The sequence below is a fragment of the Corvus kubaryi genome, unplaced genomic scaffold (genome assembly GCF_017639235.1).
Source record: "Corvus kubaryi isolate FWS band 111438036 unplaced genomic scaffold, C.kubaryi_AGA036_p1.0 split3-73, whole genome shotgun sequence".
In the NCBI taxonomy this organism is placed as follows: Eukaryota; Metazoa; Chordata; class Aves; order Passeriformes; family Corvidae; genus Corvus; species Corvus kubaryi.
Window position 1 is genome coordinate 26,666,027 of NW_024582091.1, and position 24,416 is coordinate 26,690,442.

At 42.5% G+C, this 24,416-nt stretch overlaps 1 protein-coding gene across 4 annotated transcripts in view; it reads right to left on the reverse strand.

Moving 5' to 3' along the window:
- Positions 1-24,416, reverse strand: part of FYN (FYN proto-oncogene, Src family tyrosine kinase) — a 137,476-nt gene that overhangs the window by 70,804 nt on the left and 42,256 nt on the right. For all 4 annotated transcript variants that reach the window (XM_042016949.1, XM_042016951.1, XM_042016947.1 and 1 more), the window contains exon 2: positions 5,891-5,961. The gene's annotated coding sequence lies outside the window, so the exon portion shown is untranslated. The remainder of the gene's footprint in view (positions 1-5,890; positions 5,962-24,416) is intronic.

Sequence of the window (24,416 nt, forward strand, 5' to 3'; positions counted from 1 at the left end):
CTACTAAGACCCTGTTGCTGCCTGATTATAAACTTGGCACAAACAGACCCAAGTTTGGCAATATTCTCCATGCTGGGTGTCTGCTGGGAGGCTTTTTTGTTCCCCTTGCTTTGTTGCCGTTTTGGATTTTTGGCATGACGTCAGACAAAATTTTTCAAGCTAATTCTGAAGCAAGGCATGGGAAACTGGAATGATTTATTCATGTGAAAAGCTTCTGGTCGCTCCTTGAACAGCTCAAGAGGTTTTGTGATTTGGACCATAAATGTGCAAGGTGTCAAGGCAAAATCTTTTGTGTTTTGATCTCTGCAGTAAACTCCCAAACATGACTAAATTACTAACCTCTGAAAAAATAAACCTTAATTTGCACGAGCTCACGAAGGAGGTGATGCTTCCTAGCAACTAAATTCCCTGGAGATCCCACCTACAATGCTCCAGGATCCCACGACCAGTTGGGTGGCACCTGCCTGCTCAAAGCTTCACGTACACTTTAAATGATCAGAGCTGGACATGAAACGGGCTGCAAGCTGTTCCATATCTGATTCTGAGCTCCTAAAGGGTTGGATGGCCCTGAATCATGTACGTGTTTGTATCCAGTTCTCTGAAGGGAAGGAAGGGGAACATAAGGTGTGAAACACATCCGTGTGATGGACCAAGAGCTTTTGCATCAACTGCACCAGTGCACATACAGAAGAGAGCAACATGGATGTAACACTCCGTAAAGCAACACCTGAATTTTCAAAATGTAATGTTTTTCTTTCAACAGAGCAATTGGAAGGCTTATTGTCTAGATTTAAAAAAACCCACAGCCGATTTACTACTTGCTAAATCTATCATGGATATTCCAGCTGCTGTAACATCATGATCCACTGCAAACATCTTTGTCATTGAGCCAGCCAAGAGAGCTGGGAAATACGGCTGTGTGAAGTGCTCTGTTCCATCTGCTGTTTTAATTGTCCTTCCCTATTTCTTCTCTAGTGGCTACAGCAGGAGAGACATCCACATAGATGGCCCACAGATCAACTCTCTTCTGCTGAGTAATTCCAACAATTGGATCACCTCAAACTTGGCAGGGAGGAAGGGAGAAAAAGCTATATTAAATGAATTACCAGTGAAATGTAGGAAAATTACAGAGACTGAGACAGTAGAAAGATCTCTTCTGCAGGAGACTGGAACATAACCTCGCTCTGTAGGGTTATCTGATTTAATAAACTGAACACAAGTATAACAATGCTTCACAGAAAGCAGACTAAATCCAGTCTGGTTGGGACTGGACACATGCAGTTCTGGGCAGGGGATAAACCACATTCCTTAGAAATCTTATGGACCAGATTTAACATTTACTACACCCAGCAGCATCAACATGCACATCTTCTGAACGGATTAGACTGGAAGAAAAGAAACAGACTAAAATTGAAGGAATTACAAGCATAGCATAGCAAAGCTTGGTAAGCCGCAAATATATAAAAATGTTCAAGTGCTTTCCCATACTTTCCTTCCTAAGGAGAAAGATCATCTTCAGCCCATAGGAACAGATAATGAAGATATGTAACAGGAAGACACTGTGAGGCACATTGGTGCCCAAATTACTGACTTCAGAAAACTAAAAGCTGCTAGAAATAGGACCAAAATGCACCAGGTCAGCCCTAATTACAGAAAACAGCTAATGACTCAGGCAAATCCTCTTGTGGGTATGGCAGAATACAGGTAATAAAGCAAAAGTCAGGGTTTTTTTTTGTAGTGAGAGCACAGATAACACATAGTTGCTCTCTAACACTTTCTGTCAGAAACCTGACAAGTGTGAAGAATTACCAAGAGAAATGCAATAGCATTTTTGGTAGACATCAGGGATATAAATAATTGTACCATACAAATTGGACACCGAGGAATGAACAGGGCATCACAATCTTTCTAAAGGCAAACAAATTTTCTATGTGTAAAGATGCTGAAATTTTGTTTTTATATAATTTCTTAAAATCAAAGCAGTCACTACCTGCTTTTTTTTTTTTTTTCTTTTTCTCCTTAAAATAAAGAGAGAAGAAAAAATTGACTGTTCTAATGGGGGGGGGGGGGAACCAAAATAGCAGACGAGCGTCTTAGCAGCCGAAATCCAAATATTCCTTGACACATCTGAGCTACTAGAAATAATTGAAACCATTGTTTAAGATGTGCAGTTGCTTCTAGTCTACAAAGAAGTGTGCAAATAGAAGCAAAGCATCTCAGATTTCAGCTGAAACATCAAAAAGCCCTCAGCCTGGGAATGTATCCCTGCCTAAATTCAGAGGGAAAAGAGCCATGGACTCCCAGGCCCTGAGACACACATTCATCATCAAGGCCTGTGCTTGAAGCATTCACAGCTCTTCCAGGAAATCTCTAGGGAATGGACGAGTGCATGGTGGCACACCCGGCACAGAAAGATGCAGGTCAGGTTTATGGTACAGCAGGCCCTCAATTCACTTCGCAGCTTTATCCTCCCCCGATCCTGATGGCTGTAACCAGCTGCAGGGTCTAGATGGACACAGACAGAACCCCAAACTGTACAGTGCAAGTCATACTTAGAAATACAAAAGCTGTTACGAAAGGCAAGAGCTTCCAGGGGAGTGTGGACTGGCAAAGAGCAGTGTGACTGTGGGAAATAAACAGAGATCACCCCAAGGTTTTCTGTCCTACATCAGTCAGGCTTCTCGTGACTCCTGCAGTTGTGTAAGGATCTGATGTGGAAGGGTGGCCGTTCTGTGACCGCCTTCCACATGCCGTGGTCAAAGCAAACCTACAGTGCCACGTGAATATCTGCTCTGACACCCACAAGGCTGCTTTACAGAAATCTCATCAAATGAAGGGTCTTCTCACACTGTCATCAGCTTAGCTGAGGGAGTTTCAAATTCAGCCAAGATTCCCCTCCCAGCATTCAAGTATATGTCTCTAATCAGCTCTTAAATCCATTATGAATTTTTGATATAGAGGCTGCATGACCTTTTCGAGGACTTTGATACAAGATGAACAAATAACTGCTGAACCTCTGAGCTATGTCAAGATAAATTCAAAACGTCCTCTTGATGTCCAGTACTTCTTGGATTCAGTAGGGTAGGAACAGAGGCTGGGCAAAACTGTTTCCTTGTCTTATATTTTTTGCAATTGTTTTTAAACTCTCTGGGAATTTGAAATGCCATAGGCAAACACACAGTGGGGTCAGAGATATTTCAGAGATCCTTACATATGAGAAACTCAAGGTCCCTGATTATTCTACCTCAAAATAAGATGTTGCAAGAAGTGTGAAGTGGGAAGAGTGAAAAGAACAGCTGTGAAAACAAACAAAATTTGCACTCTGTTTATGTATTTTAATGGCTGCAAGAAAACAAATTCTAGAGCAAAATCCTGGAGCACAAACCCAGCTCCACACTGACTTGAAGAAATTCCAGGATGTTTACAACCCAGCACTGACAAGTGCCTCTTTTCATTGACTTACATCACTAAGCAAGTCAGGAAAGCTGGCAGTTTTCAGGTGCATCAGTTGGTCAGCTAATCCTCTTCCACATGTCAAAATTCAACCAAGTCAAGCAGCCATGCTCTTCAAGTCTGAACATCAACCACAGGTTGAGAAACATTGCCCAAGTAGAACCTCTGTGAACCAAACTGTGTTTTTTTTTTTTTCCCCTCACTAGCAAGTTTACTGCATCTGCATGATAACACATTTCCTTGGAGCCACAAGAAGCAACTTCCCTGATTTTGAGATCTTCTTCAAGACTTCCCTCTCACAGGCAGAGAAGATGCAGAGTTCGCACTGACTGACAGTGAACAACAGCAAGAAGCAACAAAAAAGCACTTTTTTCACTCTGAGGATGGTCAGACATAACAGATGCCCGTAAGTGCTGTAGAGTTTCCAGCCCTCGATTTTAAAAATCAAGGCCCTGAGCAACCTGACCTAATAGGACCTGTTTCAAGTGGGGGTTTGGACAAGACAACAGTTTATACAAGCTTCTTGGCAGTTTCTTGGCAGTTTTTTCCAACCAGGATTATTCCATGACTCTAAGAAGCATGCTTCTTCTGTCTCTTTTGTCTTGCTGGTCTTGAACTATGCTCTCTTATTAAGGTCAGCCATGGAGACTAGGCTAGTCTCAGCTGAAGCATCTTTGAAGGGAAATTAGAACACAACCATCTGACTACTGGGTCTGCTGATAAACTTTTTTTCCTTGATGTTACACAGCATCACTATTTCCAAATAGTTCTCCTCTTTCACCTGTGAACTTTGTCACATCCCACACAGAGCTCAGCCAGTCTGTAAGGACACTGGACAACTTTTTGGATCAAAGTATCAGTACTACCACCAAAAAGAAAACTAGATACAGATCCTATCCTCTTTGGTAGTTAAAGTCACAACATTTTGTGGAAGTCACCACAAAACCTCATAGACTAATGAACACATGCTCTGGCCTGTGGCTCATCTCTGGCCCTACAACCAAATTCTAGTTAAATAATTGTTGTTTGTATTTCTCACAGGGATATAGATGCAAACTTATAACATGCAAAATTGTCAGAAAAGCTGATCCGAAGAGAGGAAATAACTTAAAAGAATGAGCTGCAGTAGGGTTTACTCAGGTACAATTGTGCAGGACTTCTCATTTGGCCAGCTTCTTTGTGCAATTCTGGGCTTGACTATCCTATCTTTTTCTATCTCTACGAGTATATGTTCTGCAGAAGGCAGCAATCTACATTTAAACATCTGCTAGCTAATCCAGATCTTTCTGTATGATGTAACAACATCTGGGGAGTTTTAAATGGTAGAAAAGAACAAGTGTTCTCACAGAGCCAGTCTTTGATTTTCAGTTTTCTACCCTGCAGGCTATCTAACTCTGAAGTCTTCTGCCAGTGGAGAATAAGCCAGTTTTCATCTGCAATCTGCACATTCTGCCCAAAGAAAAAGCACCAGTCCAAACCCTGCTTGACCAAGGGAAAGCATGGACAAAGTCCTCTGCTGACATGTTTCTTTTCCCAAGGATGATTGATTGGTACTATCCAGAACTGTGTATACTGACAGTCTCCTAGAGGGAAAGGCAAGATGAGCCTATGAACTGCTCCAGATCTGCTGCCTTTATTTTTTCCAGGTTGGAAGAGCTTTCTCTGAATTACTTCCCTCTAGTTGGGACATGTCACTAATTACCTTCCTGCTCTTCTCTGTCTCCTTCTACTTCAGAGTGGTGCAACTCAGCAGCACAGACACACGATGTGCCATATTCCCAGAGCACTGAGGACCAGAAGCCTGTTGGAAGCTGATGCCTCTGGAAGTGTTGTATACAGTACAGTCAGACAAGCAGCAAAGCTTGTCACGTGGTATGGAAAGGAGGAATAAGGAAACTGGTGTAGCACACATTAACTACCTCCTTATCTCTCAGACATAAGCAAACCATCGTAGTTCCACATGACATGACAAGGGTGCCAGTCAGACATTCTGGGAAGAGATGGAAAGACTGTAGAGCGACTGGACATCCCCACCACTTTGGGAAATATGTGCTCCCTCTGCATGACTTTTGCTCCTGATCTCTTACACAGCTAGTACGCTTTTTTTGCACCCCTTGTTTTTAAATTAGGCCTTTTTATTTCTTCTGCTCTAGGTTTCAGCTCAACCACTCTTCAGCAGAATGGAACAGCTACAAACACAATAAGCAGATGCCACTGGAGCAAATGAAAACACATTCCTCGCCCTGAGGCCCAGCATGCTGTTCTCTGTCAGTGCTTCTCATACTGCAAGTCTCCATACCAGAGGAAGAACAACACATATAATCAACTTATCTCTGTATTTTCCAGAGCTAAAAAAAAATTAAGACTGAAAAAAGCTAAAACAATCTTTCCGAAATTCTCATTGAAAACCAGAATTGATCAAGACAGCACCACTTACCACAGTTTCCCCCCTGAACAGAGCAAGTTTACATTCACCACATTTCCTCACAACTGGCTCGAAAACATACCCTGTAAAATAAGAGAGAAAGGGAAAGAAATAATTAGTGGCTGAAACACAACAAATTATGTTACACTTTTTTCTCCATTTATCTGATATTTATCACCAACTTCCACCCTTTTTCCTGGTTTAGGGAAGGGGGTAATTTGATTTGAACCTTCACAACTAATTATTGAATTCCACTGGTATTATGCAAAATACTAAAATAATTGCAGGACTCCCTCAGACTGCTCAGAGACATCACTGTCACTGACATGATGGCTATTCAGACTTCAGGGAGACAAGGTCAACAACATGAAATGCACAGAAGCACACAGGAAGCATGCCAATTATTTTAGATCCAACCCTAAAAAAAATTGGTCAACCCAGTAACTCTTAGTGATTTTGTTTTAACAAACTGGTTTTGGAATTTGATGCACGTAGGTTCATGACAGCCTCCTTGTTTGAAAACTACACAAAGGGAAAAAAGGGCTTGTGCCACACTACATTTTTAGGCTGTATTAATTACTCAGCATTCTCTAGGAGAACAAAGAGAGAGAAGAAGGAAGCCAACACAATATCCAGCTTGACACACACTAGGGCCCATTTAAAGAAGATGGAGAGCAAAAGTGACAAATGCCATCATTTTGGCAACCCTGAGTAAATTTCAAATGACAGCTACGCCTTATTTTTCCTTGAGGCAAAAATCTTTGAAAGAATAATTTGTGGAGCACAGACTAACAAGGACATTAAAACATTTAGTTTGTAAACTCCTAGAAGATGGAGGAGCAAGGATTCTGCTGGTGCTCAGGGCTGGGAGTGGTAACTGTGCAGCAAATGGAGAAGAACACAATTTTCAGTGCCCAGGTGTCCACACCAGTGAAGCCAGACTAAATTTGAACTGCTTTTAAGTCCCATTCTCCCCCAAGTACATGGCTGAACTTTCCACCAGAGAGGTATCTGTGAAATTACTGCTGGATGAGTAACTTTACAGCTATACAGAGATGACTTGGAACCCTGCACTACTGATCGTGAAAACCTTCCTCAGCTGCAGAAACAGCAAGTCTTGTGCCAGTACCTCTCCTGAAAGATGCTGTAGGCATAAACAGGAAAAGAAAGGGGAATGGCTTCTTAAATCAAATGATTTTTACTGGTCATCATTACATGAAAAGCAGTTACGAAATTAAAACTTCTATTAAGGAATAACTGAATAAATATTCCTCTAAAACATGGAAACTGGATCACATTACTCTAAGTAGCAAGCAGACATCTGATATTATAAAGCTCAGACTTCATTTGAGTGGAGGGTTCATGGTGGGGAGAAAAGAAAAAAGAGGCATCATTGCAAATCAGAGGAGGCTGTTGTGAGAGATTTTAGGAACAGACATTTTTTAACAAAAAAGTACAAACGTAAGCATCTTCTTCTCTGCTTGCTTTCTCTGTTTAGCAGTTGAGAAGAAGAGTGGGCATATCAAGGAATAAAGAAAAAAAAAATGAACACCCCCTCCTCTCCCATCACCTTTTGTACAGCTTGGCAGAGTTTATGAAAATACTGAAAAAAAAGTGGGTCTTAACTGCTTTGCTCAAACTCAGGGAAGGTGGTTATTATTCCAGTGCCATCCATTTCCCTCCCTAGCTTGCAGGCATTTGGCCTGGAAAGAAAAAATCAAGTCAAGAAACTCTACTTCTGCCTCCGAACTAATTGGATAAAATCTGCATGCAGAAAAGTTAGAGGCTTGAGAAAAGAGCCAGGTCCAAAACAATCCAACGGCACCTCAACTCCGGATTAGCTCATTATTTTCTTCTACATCATGAGACTGATTTAATAATTTCCTCAGAGGAGCGACAAATAAGGGAACTCTGTGCTCCATGCTGCCGGTCCCAGGAATACTTGGAAGACAGGGGCTGGCACCACTGCCAAAAGGGGCTGAACTCCCCCCAGCACTGGTGTGGAGCTTCTGGATGCAGCCCCCACAGTGCTCCCTTCCTCCTTCGCTCACCCCAGCACAAATGCCTGTGCAGCAACCAGGGATTAAACCAAACTGGGGAAATTCTTCAGCCAAGTTTGCAAAGTGACTAAAATAAAATAAAATAACAAAAGAAGAAATAAAAAAGAAGCCTGTGCTGACTCTAGGGTAAAAGGGAGGAAAGGATGGAAAGGATGGACCAACAGTATAGCTCCACTGTTACAGTATGGGAATGCAGACAGCTGCTTTAATACATGCCAAGGGAGTCTAGTCCAAGCCTTTCACTGAGACCATGTATGACAAAAACTAGCAAGAGGACTAGGGAAAGGGATGTCTCATTCAATCTGAGGCAGATTCACAATTTGCCACATCTCTAGCCTTGCAAGATCTTCAGAACTGTGGGGATGACAGAAAGCGTGGGGAAGCCTTTTGCTTGATTTTAGATGACGGTGAAAAATGTGCTCTATCTCTTTGGCTACAAAGGAGAGGAGAGGCTTGGAGGTAGAACAGGGAGGGAGAAGGGAAGTATTTTGCTGCATAATTGAGGGCGGGGGTTGGACATGGCTTGCAGAGTAAACCAAAGATTATTCACTCTTTCTTTGCATTCAGTCTGGGGGCCTGTACAGAACTCTGTTTTAGTCTTAATGATTTTCATTCTACCCAAGAATGTAGGGGAAATATTCCTTTTTTTTGGAAGGCTTTGGATCATGTTACATATCTCCAAATTTTGACGAGCCCTTTTCAGAAAAGCTCTGGTGACTTTGGAGAGTATAGCATAGGAGATGCAAAATAAAGTAATGTAGGCCTCAAGGCACACCAATATAGGCTTCTTTTACAATTAGTATAACAAATAGAAGAGGAAACAAAAGGTTTGTCCAACCAGTATCCAAATGAAAGCTGTCCAAGCATCTCCTCCTACATGGTAAGATACAGGAAATCCTTAGCACACCAATGGACACGAAAAGTTGGGCTGAATTTCAGAGCGACATGATTTGAAACATTACAGAAAAACAAAACACTTTTGGGGGATAAACAGTTATTATCTGCCAGGAACAGCCTTTTCCTGTAGGCAGCATGAGCTTCAACAAACTGCCACCTTTTACCAAAAACCCATATCCCCCTGCTAGTGTTACATATATATCAGCAGTGTATTTATGTAGCCTTGTGTAAAAATTACTTCCTTTTGGAAAGAAAGAATATTTTGTGAAACAGAATGTGGCAAGTAGCATAACTACACATCATTTGTGTGTTCGGTTTCATGCCATTGTCTGCTTCATGAGACAACCTCTATTTTTCCTCATCAGCTTTCAGATGTGTTTTTGTCAGCTCACACTGGGATCACAGTTAAGTTTATTACTACTGGCAAAAGAGAAATCACTGAAAACAGACAAGGTAAGTCATTTTCTTCTCAAGCCTGCACTCCCAAATCCATCAGCACCCACCAACTTCAAGGATCTTTGGATCAAGTATGTTGCAAATAACCCTAGATGTGAACACACTAAACTCCTGATTGTTCACTGAAGCAAAAACTGTTCAGGGATAATCTACCCACCATTGAAAACAGATAAAAACACGACTGAAAGCATAAAAACAGCCACACCGAGGGGCCTGGTCTGGTACATGTTGCAGTTCATATGAGTTTCACACAGCTGGAGGAAGTGGCTGGTTGAAGTCATAAGTGGTCTTACATACTTTTCAAATGCAATTGAGTTTATGGTACTCAAACACAGAGGAAAATCTACATAATTATAAACATCTGTCAGTTTTCTATTAGCAACATGCTTCTGCTGCTGTTTTTTCAAACCTCAAGTAGAAGCAGGCATTCCTGGTGCTTGGGCTGCTATTTTACTTGGCAAAAACTGGGAAGTTGAAGTTTTTCATGCTGAACAGTTTACAAAGGAACGTGTCTGGATCAGGATGTCTAACCAGTAAATGAACTGGATCCACGTTGTAAAGAAAGTGTTAGTTAGTCTTCAGAGTAACAGCCTGCCTTTTCATCTGTTCCAATGTCAGTCATGCTTACGTTACAAGTACATCATACCACACAGACTTTGGGCCATGAATTGGTCCAGAAAGTACTTTTCAGTAGTAGGTTACTAGGGCCCTCTAACAATCTTGAGTTACCCGTTTCAGACCGGTTGAGGATTCTGTTACCCAGGACTCTGCTGACACTGCTGTTTCAACAAATCTATGGAAGCATACACATTCAGTTTTTAATGGGGTGCATGCAGCATTTTCTACCCATTCCCACCACCTAAGATTTGTAACCCTACTAAAACCAAAAACCAACCAACCAAAAAAACCTCCAGCTGACCAAAACCAAGAAATCCCTTCTAAAGGCAACATTAAACAGAAGGAGAAAAACAATCTCCTACATGCTGAATTTACACAGCCAGTTTATAAAGGAACTGCACATCTTAACTTACATAAAGTAATCCTTTTCTGTGCAATGCCAGATTACATATAAAGAGCCCTTATCCTGTGAACATCTGAAAGTTTTCCAACAATAAAACATTTAAAGTTTAAGGGACGCTTACAGGCTTGTTCTTACACAGAGACAAAAGCCTCCCTGTTAGCCTGAAACTACCCCTTTTCCAAGTAAGGTCCCAGATAGCTGGCACATGATATGAAAAAGCCCGGTCATCAACAGGCAGGGGAAGAGAGAGCTGAGGGCAGAAAGAGGGAACTCCCACCAAAATCTGCTCTTGCAATGAGCCCAGACACAACCCCAGACAACAGCAAAGGGAAAAAAACCAACCCAAAACACCATTAGAAGACTTAATACTAAGACACCACTATTCTGGTGGTTCGTCCTCCCATGCAACAGTGCCAGAACTTGGAAAGACGATAGCGGCTATGGGACAGGCACCCTGCATTTTTTCATGTGAAAGTCACTGGATTTCTAAAACAGTTACTGTAAAGCTTCTGCACATCCAGGATGTAAACAAGGATAACTAGGTCCCTCTATTAAAGGAGTTCAAAAGTAGTTTAGTAGTTTCAAAACAAGAATGTTTGTCTGCACCATCAAATTTGTTCCTGTCTAAAAACACGTCTGCCCTTTCCATTTGGAGCAGAAGGAACTCAGATGCCAAGTCACCACTGCAGTGGCAACAAGTCTTAAGAAACAGGAAACGTGGGAGGAAAACACCAGGAAAACACTGAGGCTTTGCTCGAACTTTTTCTGATTTAATAAAATGGAGCTATAAAGAGAAAGAAACTCACAAACTGTTCTAAGGATCAAAAGCTGAACTGCCTCTTCTCTGTGACACTTCAATCTCCTCACACACTGGGTATATTGACTTATCTTTAGCAGACATGCTGCTGTCAGCTGGCCCCCATGTTCTGCGGCTCCTAGCCCTGCCAAAGCAGGCTGCTTGCTTTCCTTCACCCTTGGGCTGTGCCCCTCATACAGGCAGTTCAAGCCCCTCGATATTGACAGCTCAGTATCGGTGATATTAGTACCTTTCCCTTTTCTCTACTTTCAAGCTGGATAAACTAAACAAAATCTTCATTCACAACTCCTTTTCCAGGCATCAACTTGCTTTGTAAGAGAGAGCTGAAAGCATAAAGCTGGGATCTGGAAACGTGGCAGCATCCAACCAAGAACTCTGCATGGAAAGTGCCAGTACAGGCAGAGAGTGTGGATGTGTACAGAGACCCAGCAGACGCAGATGCAAAGAATCAAAAGATGCCAATAGCATTAAGAAACCTCAGTGGGACAGCTGGTGGTTATGGTGAGCATGTGGAGAACGACACAGTGAAGCCACTGGCGACAGAAAGGCAATCGCAATGGCACTCATGGCCCATTCCTAAATCCTGCCTTATGAAATTTTTCTGAGAAGAACCCCAAACCTGTGGCACCCCTGGTCATCCTCACTGCTGGGGAGAGAAGCAAGTGTGCAGCTCTGTGTAAGCCGAAAGCCAGCACGTGCTGTGTGCACCTCAGTCTCCCCCTGGAACTGCCTCTGCCTGTGTCAGGAGGCCGTCAGCAGCCATGGGGGCTGAGCAATCCACAGGGGAAGCTATTAGCTATTAGCAAGCTCAGTATGGAGCCAGCACTTGGACTGAGAGTGCTACATCGAGGGGCATGTGATTGTAGCAGCATACTTTAGTTCTTGAAATAGTAGAAAAATTACTTCATTAATTATGGGAAGAGTACTTGCATTTCTCTTTGCAGAAAAATGAGAAGTACTATGCCCCAAACAATTTTTTAAAAAATAAATGAATGGAAACCATAGTCCTAAAAATAGACTGAACTCTTCATCCCTCTCAGCTGGCTCCTAGAAATGCTGCTGGGCATCTCTGGAGCTGAGGGAGGGCACAGGCAGCCAGTAATGCAGGGACATGGTGGCTAGAGCCAGTGCTGCATCCCTCTCCCTCAGCCTGCCCATCCTTACCTGCCCAGCATCCCAGCGGCATTAGTGAAACACTTCTATGGCCAGAAATAAGCACTCACGTCATTATGAAAGTTAAAAAAGACAGCAAAGGGAAAAAACCCCATGCATAATGTAAGGTTTCAGAAGCTTTTGTTTTAATAATTGATTTTACAGTTTGTCTCAAAGAAGAAAATGCTTTCCTTCTGAAGATACAGGATTGACCCGGAAGGACCTTTAGCAGAAACTGACTAAACAGTGTATTTACAAACCTTCTGGAGAAGCAGTAAAGGCCATTTAGAAGTGCAATTACATTGCAATGCAAATGTAGTTGTTTTGTATACAAAAATTTGCTTTTATAAGCAATTGTTATTATAAACAAATTTCCCCTTCCCCCTTAAGAGAGAATCTTACTTATACAATAAATATTTTTGTGCTTTGATCAGTGTGCAATGTTTCAATTAAGGACATTATTTCCCTGACATACAGTGAACACATACATAGAGAATATATATAGAATATATATGCTAGTGCTGCAATATTATAGTACCCATAATGTCAGCCATTCCCATTGTGCAAGAAATCATAGAAAATACACACATGGGAATACACAGTCTCAAAGTCCTGGCAAATTTACTTCAAGGCTTTAAAGGTTAAAAGAATTCAGCACGAGTGTCTCTTAGGACAAACTCGGGGTGTTTACTAAGGACTTCTTGTAGTTCAGTCAATACATGGATTTAGCTAATTTTGAGTGTGCCAAATAATACTTCTATCTTGTACATATAATACTTTAATGGCTTGATCGTTTCCTATTGTGGTTTTCCTAACTAGTGTAATTCCAAATTGTCAGGGAGTGAAAAGAAAGCACAGCCCAGTCTGCAATTGCACCCCACAAGCTGGGGGGGCAGGCAAGGCGAGTCTTTGCAGAAACTACTCCACCTACTTCATGTGCCACACTTCCTGATGTGAAATACAAAAACGTTGAAAAGAGGCTGAAATATTGCAAGAAGGGATTATTTGTAAACCTATTTCTGTATCAAAGAAGGCCCGTGATGTGAAAAATAAACAGTGTAAGAAAAGAATATAGCAACACGATTAGAATACAAACAATGGGAATGCTGCACTGTAAACTAATTATTAACTACAACAAGCTGAAAATAAACTGCTTCTTTTTTGCCATGTTCACTTTAATCTTCTGAGAGGCAGGAAGGGGGAAGACAGGAGGAGGCAGCAGTTTCAGACTTGTGGATCTTATCAAATCCCAGATCGGATGATTAGAGCACAGCTAAAAAGAAAACATCCTCTCTCCCCACCTCCCTTCCCTCCCCAGAAAGGAAGCACAGCCTTTAGGACCAATCTGCAGTGTTTGTTTGCTGCTCTTTAAAGGATTACTCTGGAGAGCATTTTTCTTAAGCTGTTCTTATCTCTTTCTGGAAGTTTCAAAATAAACAAGAGTACTGGAAATAGAAGAACAAAAATCTTGACTATCTGGTTTATTTTTTTTAATAGTGAGACAAGTCAAGAAAATAAATAAGGTCCTTCATTGTCACACAAGACAAAATGGAAGGGAATATAAGCTTTAAATCTGAGAAGTATCTTTGCAAAACCTAGGAAAAATCACCAATGGGCTGAGGATGGGGATAAGTGGGGGGGGGGGGGAAAGAGGGCTGTCCCTCATTACTTCACTGATTATTTATTTACTTACTTTAATGATGAGACTTCATGTTGCTGGGTTCTATATCCAGGGAATAAAATAAATAAATAAATAAATAAAAGGACCCACCACAAAAAATTACTGTATTTTGACAATTTATTTTCAAAAAACACCCTAAACAACCAACCCTCCTCTCTAGTGGCTTCCAAAAAAGACTCTCCCATAGTGCAAACAGGAAATTAAATTCTCAGGACAACACACTAGAACTATGAATGAAAAGATTTTGCACTGATGTAATGCTTCAGCCTCAAGCTCAAGATCAAGTCTTTCACACTGCCCTTAAAGACATCAGGTTTTCCCTCAGAAAGCAAGTGTTCCAGGGTGAACCAGAACAAACACAAGGCTCATGTAATTCCAGGATTGTGCTACTTTAATATAAACCTCTTTGCAATGCAGAAGCCACACAAAAGCATTTATTTTGCTGAAATATTCTAAGGATTTAAAATGTCATTACTATTCAGTATAACCTACCTACTTTTTTTTTGTCTTTTGTTTTTCAAGATTAAGCAAATGCCTGATCAGTGGAACTAATGAAACTGAATTTCCAACTCATCTGGACTCATGATGCTAACTTTACAACGAGAGTCCTTCCCAGACAGCATCCTGGCTCTCCCATAGCCCCAGATGCCTGGTACCCAGTCACTTTTAGTGTGTAAGCCCCGCTGCAGCCACTGCTCAGCTGCTCCAGGGGTGCCTGCAGTACCCTGCTCCTGCTGCCACCACAGCCAGCCCATCTCCTTGCAGCAGCGAATGCACTGGAGAAAGAGCCGGGAAGTCAAATGCTGCCCCTGAAGGCCCCTCCCTGGCTGGAGACAGCCTGCAAACTTATAAAGAGCAGGACTGATGTGCAAACATACTGAGTTAACAGCCTAACCCCCACTTCCTCAGGAAACTAGGCTAAAAAGTCTGGTTTTTCTCTTGCTATGCCCCCCTCTTACACCACCGACTGTGCCGATTCAGCTTTAAAAAAAAAATTAAAGAGTAGCATAGACATAAGGCTTAAGGGCCTATATCCCCATACAGCATCTGGATTTCTGTCTCAGACATGTTTCAGAAGTGTCATTGATTTCCTGTTTAATATTCATGTTTTATTGCTGCACAAAGCCAGCCTCTGCTCAAAGAGCGATATATTACTCTCCTATCCTCCAAGAAGATCCTTAATGAGGATGTTCTGGTTTCTTGATATTCAGAGACCTTCTGTTGGTATCAGCAACCAGAAGATCGGCATATGCTTGAACACACAGCACACAGACAAGGAAAAGGCAGCTCTTCCTATTAAAACAGACCTACAGGATTAAAAGGGACCTCAAATGACCATCCAGGTGGCTTCCCTGCTCAAGGCAGGATCAACTACACTTATGTTATTCTTTTTATTAGGCCACCTGACCCAGCTGTGGAAAAACAGATGTGCTTTGGGGCTCACAGTCCCTTCCTGAGCCTGAAACCTCTCCCCTCTCCCCTGTGTTGCCTTGGTCCAGCCCTCAGACACGCCAGTTGGTCTGGTAAGATGCCTGCCGGCAAACCCTGCCTTCCTTGCATTGCCATGGTTACAACGCTGCTATTACTGTGCATGTTGAGCCTATTTTTAAAAGCCTGCAATGACAGGAGATGCTGGTTAGGGCCTTAATCTCAGTAAAGTTTAAAATTACAATGAGTGCTTACTACTTGTGCAAGTGCTGCACTCTGAAAGCCAAAGATGGGTGGTGAGCTGCTCTACATTGCCTGCATCCCAGACAAAAAGAGAACATTTTAAAGGAGAGACCTAAAGGAAAAGAAGAAAGTAGTCCTGCCGATATTAACCGGCTGGGTTAGGTCAGCAGAAAATCTGTAACGACACGTCAGAAAGCAACTTGTGTGCACTGGAAGAGACAGACATCACAGGAGGCTGGAGGAGAAAGATGCCCTCTTAGAGCTGGCTGACAGATGGGAAGTAGAGAGGAAGGGAGGGTCTTTGGTGATAAAGATAGGCACCTTGTGCTGCATGATGAAATCAGTAGAGGAGTGCACAGGGAAGGTTATACTGCTAAAAAATGAGGAAATGGGACAAATTCCTTTTGTAAAGACATTCTGGACAGATGGAATTATAATTTGAAGATGCCAGAGAAAAGGATGTTGCAGTAATTCAAGACAACAAATGAGTGCTTAGATGTGAATTTCAACTGCGTGATGTGGATAGCAGAGGGCATTTATTAAGAGACGGTATGCAAGAAGAATCTGCTGATCACAGAGTAAAGACAGAGGGAACTGAGAGATGGACAGATTTTGGCCTGGCTAAGGGACACTGATGTTGTCCATGGCAACAGCAGTGTGAGATAATGGGAAGAGCTGCAGGTGGAGGGAGGAAGGGAGGTATCAATGGATATCTGTTTAGTCAGGCTGAATGAGACTTGATGGCTTGGTATCCACAAAGAAGTGAAGAAAGATTAATTGAGGTTATAGCTTGGGTGAGGGGAGAGAGGACTAGTTTTATGTTCCAGTCTAAACAACCTTATATATCTACATATCTATGACTCTGATGATTATACATATACATATTTGTGTAAATGCGCATTTGTATAAACACATATTTGCATCTATACATGTAACAGCCCTGTCTGTATGCAAAGGAATCAGAGATAAAGCTGTAGTCAGAATAGGAGAAGAGAAAGAACACAGCCCTGTACTCCCCGACAAAAAACAGAAGTGGAAAAAGGCCTTCCTCCTTTTTTTTTTTGTAGCATGACTGGTAACAAAGCATTTAGTGACAAAATTCTTGCCTGCTAACCCCCTGGAAAGTTTAAGCAGTCAAAAAAAAAATTAGCACCAGGACTGCATCATGCAGCTCAACAAATCCTTCCACACTCGGAGGGCAGGTGTCCCATGCACCCACACTGCCACACACCTCACAGGATGTGTGAACAGCTACTGGCCCTGTCAGCAGTGGCTCATCTGATACAACACTCCTTAACAGCACGGGAGATGCATATTTTGGTCCAGTGATGGATGCATGTGTAGCCATGTGTCAAATCTGCCAGCATGCTGAGTGCTGGAAACAAATGGCACTTTCAGAGCAGCGCATCTGGGTCACTGCCTTCTCTCGCTGTGCCTGTGAGGACTGTGAGGAAGAAGAGTGGAGCAGAGAGAAGCAGGCTGTGGATTTGAGGAGCTGTGCTGGCAGGTATTCTCTAGGCCACTGTTTGTAAACAGGATACCCTCACCATGGAACAACAAAAGTGGATTTTTGGTACTGTAAGGGTAGGTCTTTTGCACCCCTTTGTGATGAGGTGACACTGGTTTATTTTCTCCCTACTCTCAGTTTTGCAGGTGTAACCAGAATAATAAACCCACATTCAACATCCCTTCCACCTCGAGTAAAATAGACTGTAAATCACTGAGAAACAACACACAGAAAGCACTCACAGGCTCCGCTTTTTAGTGCTGTAACTAGTCTGGACTCATGCATTTAGGAAATGTCACATTTGATTTTGACCTAGAATCAAGTTCACTCTGCCTCGCTGAAACACAAGACGCACCATTCATGCGATGCCTGGAGCGCAGCCTCCAGCTGCAGAATGTGGGTTACCAGAAGCAGGAGACATCTGAGAAGGATCATTCAGAGCAGCACGTGCGCCACTTTCAGCCATGAACACACTTGATTATGAACTCTACAAAATGTATGAATGGTACAGGCTGACGGTACAATCCCTGGAAGTACATATCCATAACAATCCTATGGAAAAAAGAGGGATGCACGCCTTCGAGCCACAGAGACACGAGATTTTTTTTTCCTCTTTCTTTTGAATATGCAAGCCAGCTAATTAATTTCCCCTCCAAAAACCATTTGCACCATCTGGGACCTGCTGCAAAGGCCAGTTGTGACGATTTCAACAGTAAACACAATCATCAGCAGCTAATCAATAGTCATATTTTAAACCCAAACCGTACATGATAAAAACATCAGGTGCCTTTCTCTTGCATATACTTTTACATCAGATGGCAAATTGTCAATAGAATTTGGGACCACGACAGTCCCACAAAGCCACTGGCACTGCAGCTGGGCAGACTGTGCAGAAATGCTACCTGGCATGTCAAGTTGCCCTGCTCACCATGCACTGCAGTTTTCACCCGGGATGACAACCAGTGTATTTGGTCTGCTTCCTCTCCCCACGTTACACACGTGCCCATCCACTGCTTGCTCCACTTCTAACCCACCCATGCACAGAGCTACAAGTACTTTGAAGCACCTCATGCATGGAAGGGTATCAAGAAAGGGATCTGTATTTGACCTTGTCACACACGTGTATGGGGAGTGAAAACAGCAGTCTCCACAAGCAGATGGACACATTTTAACAAAAGGACAAAAAGGAAGGGAGAGCATGGTTCCTCATAAACACATGTGTTTTATCAACTGCCTGAACACCAAAGCACTTCCCTTTTCCGGACAGACACCTCTGGGTCACATCTTTCAGCTCTGTTAAAATTTCAACAGCTCATTGGCTTCCATTTCATATGAAGAGGGGGAAGGGACATGGACTGAGCATCAGATAGTCAAATGCAGAAATGGATTTAAATGGAAACTGAAAATCTTCTCCCAAAGAGAGAACTTCCAGGACCAGGACCGTGTAAAAGGAAGAAAATAAAAACCTGCAGAGTGACAGATGCATATGATACAGCTGGGACCATTTATGTCCATAGAGTTTCCACTGCATGAGCAGTAAGAGAAGACGTTTTCCTCCTGGGCGAGTTCTTTCTCACTCTAGGATTCACAGTGGAGCAATTACAAGCTTCCTAAAAGCCCTGCAAAGCTTTCAAGGCTTACAATAGCTACAGCTTCTGACCCAGACTTACTGCAAGCATTAGTAAAGAGCAGAGCAGTAGAAAACACTGCCTAGTTGAAGGTTTAAAAACCGATGCGCGTGGACTTCAGCAAGTCCTGCCCTACTTGCCTTAAAAATGTCCAGTGGTCCTTTTGATATCAGTGATGTAAAAAATTAACACTGTAGCAGGTCTGCTTAGGAAGGCTGACTCCTTCACTCCACCAACAGAACAGTGTTGCCCTGCAAGTGTCAGGCTTACCTCTCATTTTGTGGGGGAAAGCGCCAGCATCAGCACGTACAAAGTAACAAGGGTATACAAAGCATTTTGTAGGCTTGGAATAAAACCCTGTTTGTAGGACTCACAGAAAGAATTTATGTTAACAGAGCAAGCTATTTATAGCAACTCTCCATAGAAATGAACTGTCTCTTGGTTCCTGTCCTCGTGAAACGCAGCTTTTTAGCCAGAGAAGCTCTCTCTTTACTCTAAAAGCATTGGTGAAGGGGGGCACGGGGAAAGGGAAGCTGCTCCCCCACATATACCCTGCTGGCTCCAGTTATACTGGAGATAAGGTCTTCCTGTGCTGTGGCACAAAGGGGACTCACGGTCTGAGCCCAGTGCAGTCCCAGCACCCTTCCCCAGCCTCCTCAGCCAGCCAGTGGCAGTGAGAGAGCTGCCTGTGCCATGGCCTACTGCTCACAGCTCCGAGCTGTGCCTGTTCCTGCTCATGGACACACAGGATCAAGGAGGACTGCTCTTTCCCAAGTTCCTCAAGCCCCGCATGTTTAATTACAGGCTCTTAGGCAACATTAATCCAAGTATACTTAAGGAAGATTAAAGTTCCTTGAAAGAGCACAGGGACAAACCAGGATGGAGAGAACCCAGTCTCTCCCAGCCAGCCCTTCAGAAGATCCCAAACCAGAGCAAGTGTACATATCCTCACATTTCATACACTTTCTGAAATAAAGGTACATACTTTAATTCTGATCATACACAGCCAGCCAGCTAGAAACTCACATTCCTGTATACACACCTCATCAAGTTAGCAAAATCATTACACGAAGTCTCACCTATTTGTTACAAATGACCCAGATCCACAGTCTGCTTACTATGCAAGCTTAATTATTTCTGCCAGTTTGCTCAGACAAGAAGCTGAGCAAACTGCAGGCACATGACTGCAGCCTCAGCAAGTTTGCTGGCACCAGGCTGTGTGGTGCAGTGGACACACTGGAGGGCAGGGATGTCATCCAGAGGGACTTGGGCAGGTTTGAGAGGTGGGACTGTGCAAATCTTGTCAAGTTCAACAAGGCCAAGTGCAAGGTCCTGCACCTGGGTCAGGACAATCCCAAACAGAAATACAGGCTGGGTGGAGAATGGACTGAGAGCAGCCCTGAGGAGAAGGACCTGGGGGTGTTGGTTGAGGAGAGGCTCAACATGACCCAGCAATGTGCACTCGCAGCCCAGAAGGCCAACTGTGTCCTTGTCTACATCGAAGCAGCGTGACCAGCAGGTTAAGGGAGGTGATTCTGCCCCTCTGCTGTCGTGAGACCCCACCTCGAGTGCTGCATCCAGCCCTGGGGACCCCAACATAGGAAGGATGTGGACATATCTGAGCAAGTCCAGAGGAGGCCATGAAGATGATCACAGGGTAGGAGCACCTCTCCTATGAAGACAAGCTGAGAGAGCTAGGGTTGTTCAGTCTGGAGAAGAGAAGGCTCCAGGGAGACCTTACAGCACCTTCCAGTACCTAAAAGGGGCTGCAAGAGAGCTGGAGAGGGACTTTCTACAAAGGAATGTAGTGATAGGACAAGGTGGAATGGCTGTAAAAATGTAAGTAGGTGTAAATGAGATATGAAGAAGAAATTCTTCACTCAGAGGTGGTGAGGCACTGGAACAGGTTGCCCAAAGAAGTTGTGGATACCACATCCCATGAAGTGTTGAAGGTCAGGTTGGATGTGGCTCTGAGCAATCTTGCCTTGTGGAAAGTGTTCCTGCCCTTGATAGTGTGGTTGGAACTAAATGATATTTGAGGTCCCTTCCAACTCAAACCATTCTATGATTCTATAAAAACAAAAACCAGTTTTGGGGAAAAAAGCGCAAAATGGAGTAGATTTGCTGTTTCAAAGCACAAAACCAGTAGATGAATAAATCAGAAACTAAAACATGCACATGTAGACAAAGCCCTAATTTCTTTTAAGTACTTACATAAGTAAGATGCAATTGATTTCTACATCCGTATCAGTAAAAGTTCTGTTCTTGGGCTTTTATATCTCAAGATCAGTGCTATCTGGCCAATAAGCTATACCATGGTGTGCAGAGATTACAGTTTAGACTGACTTAGAGAAGAAGAAAATAATGAAAAAAGTATTTTTTGACCTACAAAAAGTTTTTATATTTTGGCAAAAGCATTATTTCAGACTCAAATAACCTCACTTTTCCCAGTTGGGACTCTATATATCCTCACTGACCTCCACCTTTTGTAAACTTTAGGCAGAACACAGGCTCTCACTGCATACTTCTGTTGCTAAATCTCATCCATCAACAGCTCTGCAATGAAGTGTCTCATAGATGGTTCCCTCACACTGCTTCCTTTCAGTATCTCACACTGACACTCTGTTGGTTTATAAAAAGGCATATCTTAAATCAAATGATTGTACCAATAATCCTAAATTAGACTAATGGGAATGCTGAACTGAAAATAAAGCTCTAAAAGCTATAGGGTATACATATATCATGAGACTTTAATAAACTATAAATCTGTTGATTACAATCTTATTTTGTAAAGACAGAATTATCTTAAGCCAATTTGTTGCCCAACATAATAGCATTTGGTGTCTATAACGAAAATTAGATTATATCAGGGTAAGTTTGTAATTTTAGATCAACAGAATTAGACATGGTAAAGTGTTCACATAGATGAAATAGAAATGTAGTATGTTTTCCTTTCATTTCCATTTGGTACTGAGTACTTGCTTCGCAGTACCAGAAATATTGTTTAAAAACAGAAAATTCTCCTTCTGTATTTCACAAAGAGTTTGATTAAGCTGATACATGACATCACTTATCGTAAAGATGTACTTCCAAAACAAACTGGAAGTGCTGACAAAGATAAACCCTGAGCTGCCCCTATCCCTTAGATGCAGAGGCTGTTCTGCTGCAATTCTCCATTTACCTCCATTCAACTGATTTTCCTGTTGGTTGCATTGCACTGATCACTGAATCTTTGAGACACGGGGGTTTAATATCAATCACTCCAGAATGTTTTGGTTTAAATTATGAAACGGTGATGGGTGAACGACACAGGAGAGCATGTGTGAGCAGGAACTTCAGAGGCTGGCTGTGTCACCCCAGAAGTCCTGTCTTGAACCACAGCCTGGAGGGAAAAGCAGAGAGCACATGAAGTTTTTACACCCTGGCATTCAATAGAAGTAGAAAGGTACACACACTAAAATGTAAGTGATGTTTTCTTGCGCTGACAACTTGGAGTCCTTCAGACTTACAGATCACTGCCTCAGAGACTTAGCAGCAACTTATTCATTGATGACGGACCAAATCACAAACCTCTGCGTGAAAAACATCATGCAAGCTTCTACATGGTCTTTTCACCACCCTCATCTTCCTTCAGCCATGTCTGTGTGATACAGTCGTGCTCTTATCATCCCTAGCTCTTGGTCATGGTAGCACTCAGCTTCCTTTGGGAGGAAATGAATGAAATTTGCTCCGCCTCTGAAAGCCAAGGTTTCTAGGTATGGGCTGTTTGGGAGGACTGTGAGGAGATGAAGTGATGATGGTGTGCAGCCAAAGCTGCTTTTAAGCTTTTGCTCTGCCCTGCTCAGCCCTTCCATGATGACTCAGTTTCTTTGCAGTGGCTGGAAATCAATTGCAAAATAAGAAAGGTTTCCTTCTGGTGACCGGTACTTTTAATTCTCTCTGTCCAGTGTCATAGGCAAGGAAGGAAAGGGAAAGGAGATCCTACATACTTCAGTTATTTATTTAGATTTGCTGCAAATATTCAGAGGTCTCAACTGCCCTGTTACCCGGACAGTAAGTAGCAGCAGTGACGCACTCCAAGAAAGTATCCCCCAAGCCTACTCTGAACAACAAAAATAACTTCTGCCAGCACCAACTGTCAGATGTCAAAACTCAACGCTATTCTTGGTGCAGATGCAGGCTCGGGAATCTTTCTTTCTTCTTCTTTTTTTTTTTAATTGAAGTAATTTAAAACCAGTCCAACCAACACATGTGATGTGTGTGATGGTTTTGGCAGCTGCTAATTTTCTAAATGATAATTACTGGCAGTTTATCAGCCTTAACGGTTTGAGACAGGCAGTTTGACAATGTTAGCGGACGCTGCTGAACCAAAATACAGTTCCCACAAGCTCTCTAGCACACTTTTTCCTTCCTGCTGGTTGAAGAATTTCAAGTGCTCAGCTATGATCTGGCAAATCCTTACCCTGGCCCTGCACTGGTGCTCAGAGCACTGCCAGCAGGGCTCTATTAAATCTCCACAGCATACACCATTTAAATAAAAAATAATTTTTACAATGTATTAATTGTACCCCCTCTGACACATGACTGTGAATAGCTCTGGCAAACAACTGCACCTCAATGAATAAAAAGTTTGTTTGACCAAAGAGGAATTGGAATTGCTTGGCAGTGAAGATGAATACAGCAAGGCTCCAGCTGACACATCTTGCACAGACACTCCTATCAGGTCTCCTGTACTTATATACGACATGCAGCAAAACCTTGCTTGAAGCTTTGGATTTAAAAGACCAAGGTTTCTGGGCAAACTGACGTATTAGCCTCTTCAGACTCAGAATTTATCTTATTAGCCCTTTGCCAGTGAAGTGACTTCACAAATGAACTCTGACAAGTTCTGTTTTTTCCTCTAGCAGATACAAAATTTTTATTAAACACACATTACTGGAACACTAGCAAGAAAAAAAAAAAGATAGCTTTTATACTTTTTTTTAAAACCTGAAAGCTGATCTTCCATGTTGCATTCAAAAGCTGTAACTCTAGACTTGAGTGAGTTAAGGAAGTTAAATCACAGGTACTAAATCTCTGGAATGTCAGAATGCCATGCCCACTTTCAGCCAAACCTTCAGTGCTCCTGATGTTTTTTGCTTCTGCCAAGCCCACTTCATGCCATTAAGTGTCTACATGATGCAAACAGTCATCAGCTATGTGTGGCTTTCCCCTCTTGCAGGTTTTTACACCCTCTGTCCTGTAGAATTTCTAATGATAATTTCTCTGGGTCAACAATTTCAAAGGCTTAGCCACAGAGAAGAAATGTGCTTTTTGTCATCATTCTGCATCCAGAACTCACCATTCTCATTGACAGGGATTTTATGGAGTAGGATCTTCACAAAGGAAAAGCGAGATGCTTTACATCAAAAGGATCAACACCACTAAGAACTCCTAGTGTGGAAGCTTTGCACTGTTCTTCTCATCCTTCCAATTTTCAGTGGGAAAACTCCCACTCATTTCTATAGGAGCAGGCTCCTTCAGACAGGGAAAAAACAAAAAGCATGTACGACTGCTTCCTACTGTCAGTAAAATGTAAGTTCCTTTTCAGGGAGCAGCAGAATCCCCCACAAATGTTGCATTCACAAAATCACAAGTATTCTCTCCTA